Here is a 6,560-nt window from a genome sequence, read left to right as displayed (position 1 = left end):
TTACTTGGTGAAAGGGATGGAACGATCATGAAATAAATTGGTTAACGATGTGAAAAATGCAGTTTACAAGTCATACTTGTCGAGCAACACCACTACCCATCGAGCAACATCACTACTCGGCGAGCTACATTACTGCTTGTCCAAGGCAGACTTCACATCTCAGTGACCAGCTATAGTATTTTGGCCGTAACTCCTTCATTTCTACTCTGATTGATGCGATTCAAAATGCGTTGGAAAGCTAAGATATTGCTTTACAATTTTTATTAAGGACTACAAACCTAAATCGGATAGTAGACTGGTCAAAATTTCAAATCAATATAGAAGTTCCATTCTTTCACATAATTGAGGGAGTTTTTCTTCTTTCCTTTTCCTTTTCCTTTTATTTTATGTTTTAATGCATTTTTAGAAATAAATGCATTATTAAAATGTGAGGAAGGGAAAATAAATTCTACCTTAAATAATTTGCATTTATCCTTTAAGCTTTATCATTATTTTTTTATTTTATCGTATTTTGTCTCGTTTTTAGTCGTGATAACAAACTTGCCATGCTTCTGAACTGTTATTTTGACCTAAAACTTTATTGATGTGTCAAAATGATTTTAAATTGATTCTCTAGAGATGCATCATCATCATTTGAAATCAGACTACCATATATGTGTAGATGCATCTCCATCAAATCAAAAGCCAAAAGTATCCAATGATTGCTCTTGACATTGATAAGCATGTAAACCTTCTTGACTTCCTTCCATGGTCTCATATAGTCGGAGTCTTTTCCCTTAACGGTTACCATAAAAGAAATCCAATAAAGTTCTATTATCGAACATCCATCCAGTGAATTGGCTATCATTCGTAATCTAATTCGCACGTGCATCAGTATTGACAGACCGGCACCTCAACAACCAAAAAAAATGCATCGATGTCAATTAAATAATATAAGATAATCAATTAACAACATATATAAGATAATCAATCAAATAAACATATATAAGAATGTATATACTTACCTCTCCTTCTTGGTAGGTACCTCGGTTTTAAAGGTCCTTAAACCACTATAATCCCAGATGTGGTAGTGCTACCCTCATATAATCTTAGTAGTATTATAGTTTGCAGAGTAACTTTCCAGTTCTCGTAGACCACAACATCTTCTGAATCAGTCCATTCTGAGGACTTTTGTGCTATAGTAAGCACATCCTTGTGAATCTTTTTCACACTCTTATATTTCTTGCCTGGATTAGTGTAAGGTGTACACACATACTAGGAAGGCTTTAGGTTGGGATACTCCAATATCACCATCTTTACCTCTGACCTTGCCACCTCTATCTCTGACATCGACATGTGAAGTATCATCATCACACTTCACATTCTTTTGTTGCTCCTCAGTATCATACTGTCAAAACAAAATCAATCAAACCAGTTAAGTAATCAATTTTAAGCATAATTCTGAACAGAAAAAATATCAGAAACCTATAAGTATATATACCTGAACAACTATGGTCTGAACTGCAGGTGCTTTACCATCATCATCACTCTTCAGAGTCTTTTGTTACTCCTTATTATCATCATGTCAAACCAGAATCAATCAAAGCCAACTAAGTAATCTCAAAAAAAAGTAAATACATAAAACAACATAATTAAATATACCTCAATGTTATATACCGTATCGACAACATCTTTTCTATCTGCAACATCTATATTAACATCAGGATCGATGTAACATCTTCCCTATCTGCAACATCTATATTAGCATCAGGATCTACATCAAGATTAGATGCAACATCTTCCCTCAACTCTTCCCTTATCTCTGCAATTACAATGCTTTGATCTCTGCAATTACCTCTACTTTGATCTTCGACTTCGACTCTGCCCTCAACTCCCTCCTTATTTCTGCCATCACATCTTCCCTTATTTCTCTTCTGATCTATTCCCTCAGTTCTCCACTTACCTCTCTCTTGATCTCTTCACTCATCTATCCCTTTATCTCTCGTTTGATCTCTTCCCTCAACTTTGGAACGACCTCCGCCTTAACCTCTAACTTCAGCTTGAGTATATGAAGTCGTAGCTTTTCCCTTTGCTCTTCTTTTAGCTTTGTTTGTTTTTCTTCTTTTATCTTCCTATTTTCCTCACCATAGGAGAAGCATCATCTTCTCCTTTTTCTTCCTCTTGTTCCCGTTCTTCCTCTTCTTCTTCTTCCTCCTTATGTTCTTATTCCTCCTCTTCTCCTTATCCTCTTTTTCTTCTTCTTCCTCCTCCTCATGTTCTTGTTCCTCCCCTCATTCTCCTCATCCTCCTCCTCCTCCTTCTTCTTCTTCTTCTTCCATAGTCTTATAGATCTGAAATAGCTATTTAGATCTATCACACGGCGATAAATATAGTCATGGAGTCGCTCATACCACACACACGCTTTTTCATCATCCTCCATAATAAGTTGAGATTTGGAGCTTCATATGATTACAAAACAAACTATCCAAAGGTCAAATTGTAAACAAAAGCACAAACTAGACAAAATACATATTTAAGGTGTGCATATACACAAAACATTGAATATGAGAGCAGATAATGTGCATAGTCACATGTCCACCAAATGCCCGAAAGAAGTCCTCTTAAACAATTACATTTGATTTTTTGACAATTTACTCTTCACTTTCTTCATTATCTCAAAGTTAGTCCTCACCGTGATTGATGTCTTTATATTCAAACTAAAGGGATATTTGAATCCTTTGATGCCTTTAAGACTATCATCAAGATGTACTCCTCTGTTTCTCTTCTTGGAATCCTTGGTTGAAACCTTCACATTATTTTTTTAAAAATGGCATTTTGTGTAAAGGAAACAAGAAAAAAAAACTACTTCGCAGTTAATAAGCTCCTTCGCAACCAAACAAGTTTAAAACATTTTGCAGTTGAAGTAACTGCAAAACAGATGATAAAACTGCAAAGACAAATTTCTTCGTAGTTCCTGCAATCCCTTCACAGTGTGTGAGACTGCGAAGGTACTCCTCCACTCAATTTTTTTCGCAGTCATGAAAAATCTTTCCGCAGTGGAAGCAACTGCGGAGAAAATTCAAATGACTGATATGAATTTGCTTCGCAGTTGTTTCCACTGTGGAAGAGTTTTCATGACTGCGAAACGGTCGAGCTGCTGAAATAAGAGGATTCTAACACATTCAATCATGCAAATACATCCCAAATAAGTTTCCAATACATAAACATGCTACGAAACATAACTCCAACCCTAATAAGACCGTAAATCATATGAAAAACTAAACTCTATACCTGTTAACCCTAAACCCTAAGTATGCTGCGATTTCATGTTATTAGATGCAAGAAGATTGAAATCTACCTTCTTTCCGAAATTTGCCATTGAATTTGATAGAAATCGCAGCAAAAATCGCACAAAAATCGCTTGGCAGTTGCTTCACACAAAAACTCGTTCTGCAGTACACAATGAGTTGGTGTTAAGTGATACTATATATAATAAGAGTATTTCGAGAAAGTTACTTTGAAAATATATAGTTCGATAAGAGGTATTGTAATGGGTCTAAATAAACGGACATTTCAATTGGGCAGTTTTTTAATTAACCCCCAACAAAAAAAAAAAAAAAAGATGATGAATTATTGTGATCTTGGAATGCTTTTGAAGAAAGAAAGAAGAGCAAATTAGTTTGGTCGTTTGGTTTGGGTGTAAATCCATCAAGCTAGCTACATATGTCATCACTACAATTGGTTTAATTATAGTAATTTCTTCAACTACTTAAACACCAAATCAACCAAATTACATCATCTTCCATTAATATTAGTAGGTATTTTACTGATATCCTAACCTTTCTTTTTTACGTTTTCTTACTATTATTAAATTTAATTATAATATCGTACCAACTTAGATTTTCCTGCTGAGGATCTATTATCATCTCTAAAGATATAATAAAAAGTTATTATTACCTTTAATTATCATTTCTATTCATCATATCAGAGTTTCAATATATGTATGTTTTATACGCTTCAAAACCAGTAAACTAATATTAATTTTAACTATAAACTTAAATCTTTTAGTTGAAATGGTTTCATTGTAAGATGTATAGGAAACATATATATCTATATATTGAATATAGAAACCATATTTAATTCAATTAGATGAAGTACGTGCATTACATCCATATGTCATATTTCTAGAGGTAATTAGGATTTCATTTTAAAATTATATGATAATTCATTTATATTTATATTTTTTATATATATAAGTAAGATTGAACTATTATCTAATAAATAAGTATTGTCTTTTACTCTTTTTTTAAGTATTATTTTTTCTTTTAAAAAAAGTATTATTTTTTAAAAATTTAAATATATTAAATAATTTAACTTTTTCCTTTTACTTTAAAACTAGATTGTTGGAATTTATTTAGACAACCTACCACATTTACTTAACGGGAATATTTTACTTCAATTTCGACTTGTATATAAATAATTGGCAAAAAGCATCATGACGCCTCTGATCTTTCATTGTTTAGTGCATCAAGCCTTCGATCTTTCATTTAGACACATTGAGCCTCTGATCTTTCATTGTTTGGTACATCAAGCTCTCGATCTTTCATTTAGATATATTGAGCCCTTGATCTTTCATATATGAGTGTATTAAACCTTTCCGTAAATCAATTCATATATGGGTGTATTAAGGGCCTGTTTGGTTAGATTTATATAACCGCATCGTTTATCATTTTTTATGCACACTACATCATTTTGGAGCTTTTCACGAAAAGCTCTTTTTTAGAGCTTTTCACGAACAAATGTTTGTAGTTACTTGTTATTGACAAAATTACCCTTTTTATTTTCACGAAATGTGTTTCCTTTTTAACATTATTTTTATTTTTAGAACATAATTATCGAAAAACAAGGTTTTATTGCGTTTAATAATTTTTTTATTTTTATTTAAATTATTTTTATTAATTTGTATAATACATTTTTTATTTTATAATTTATTTGTTGATTAATTTAAAACATGTCCATATTAGACATTTTAAATACTAACAACAACAGTTCAGTATAATTTTACCAATCACTAATAATTAAACAGCTAATAGCAAACAACCAACAACAACAACAAACATCTTACTACAACCGCAAACAACTAACATCAACAGCAACATCTATTAGCTAACAGCTGAATCAAACAGGCCCTTAATATACCTATATATGAATTGATTTACGGAAGGGCCTAATATACTCATATATAAAAGATCAATGACTCAATGTGTCTAAATGAAAGATCGAGAGTTTAATGCACCAAACAATGAAAGATTAGGGGCTCAATATGTCTAAATAAAAAATTGAGAGTTTAATACACCAAACAATAAAAGATCATAGGCCTCGGGATGCTTTTTGCCTAAAAAAAATTGAATCTCAATCAATACTTAAAATTCATTATATTTCGATTGAATTGGATCATTTGATAATTAACTTTTCAATTGAACATATGGAATTGATAATTAATTATAATTTAATATTTATCACATATTGATTTAAATATCAAAGAATTTTAATCTATTTTGGGTAATATCCTAATTATATATTTAATTATTGGTGGTAGTGTCTGAGTGGAAATTGGTTGAAGAATGACAAAAGACGATTAATTTGGGAAAGAAAATTTATGTCTTAATCAATTGGTTATATGTTTTGTTTAAGTTATCCTTTACTCAAGAATCATAGTAGCTCTTTGCTTGGAGTGGACACCAAAATCAACTAATTGCCTATAATGTTTTTGATATTCTTTGCTTTCAATTTCAATTTTATATGATTAAAGATATCTATATAATGTTAAGCTGAAATATGTGGAGTAATATTAATTCTGTAAATTAAATTTAAACATAGATACAGATATATACGGGGCGTTAAACAGAATCCTATTCAACCACAGAGACGATAAAGTGTTATTCTACACACTAAAATAGAAGCAAGCCTAACCCTAGAGAACCCAAAACTAGACAGTTTGGCTATGTGCTAACACTCCCGGATGCCAAGGGGTCAACATGAGACGCTCTCGAAGAATTGTAGACGTGCACTCAACAACCACTACAATAAAAAAAATGTTATCACCGATGGAATAATCCGTCGGTGATAACAAAAAATGTGTATGTGATCATCATCACCAACGAATATGTCGGTGTTGACCGGCGGTGATAGCGGTTTTTCTGGTAGTGAACGGCTTGGTAAGAGTGTTTGCCACTTGAGAATAAAGCGAAATTGGAGAAAACTGTTTGTCACATGTTCACGCACAAAGTGATAGTCGAGTTCAATATGCTTAGTCCAAACATGAAAAACTGGGTTAATAGTGAGATAGATGTCTTCGATATTGTCACATCATAACTGAACAGGTCGAGGAATGGGAAATGTAAGTTTGCATAGAAGTGACTCAATCCACAAGGGTTATCCTGTTGCATTTGGTGACTGCCTTATATTCACTTTCTATGGAAGATCGTGCAATCATAGGTTCCTTCCTCGTATGCCAAGAGACCAAAAATTTTCCCAAATAAATGCAGAATGCACCCGTGGAACGCCCATCATCTAGAAAA

Source organism: Euphorbia lathyris, chromosome 9 (genome assembly GCF_963576675.1).
Source record: "Euphorbia lathyris chromosome 9, ddEupLath1.1, whole genome shotgun sequence".
NCBI classification, from domain to species: domain Eukaryota; kingdom Viridiplantae; phylum Streptophyta; class Magnoliopsida; order Malpighiales; family Euphorbiaceae; genus Euphorbia; species Euphorbia lathyris.
This window is presented reverse-complemented; position numbering follows the sequence as displayed.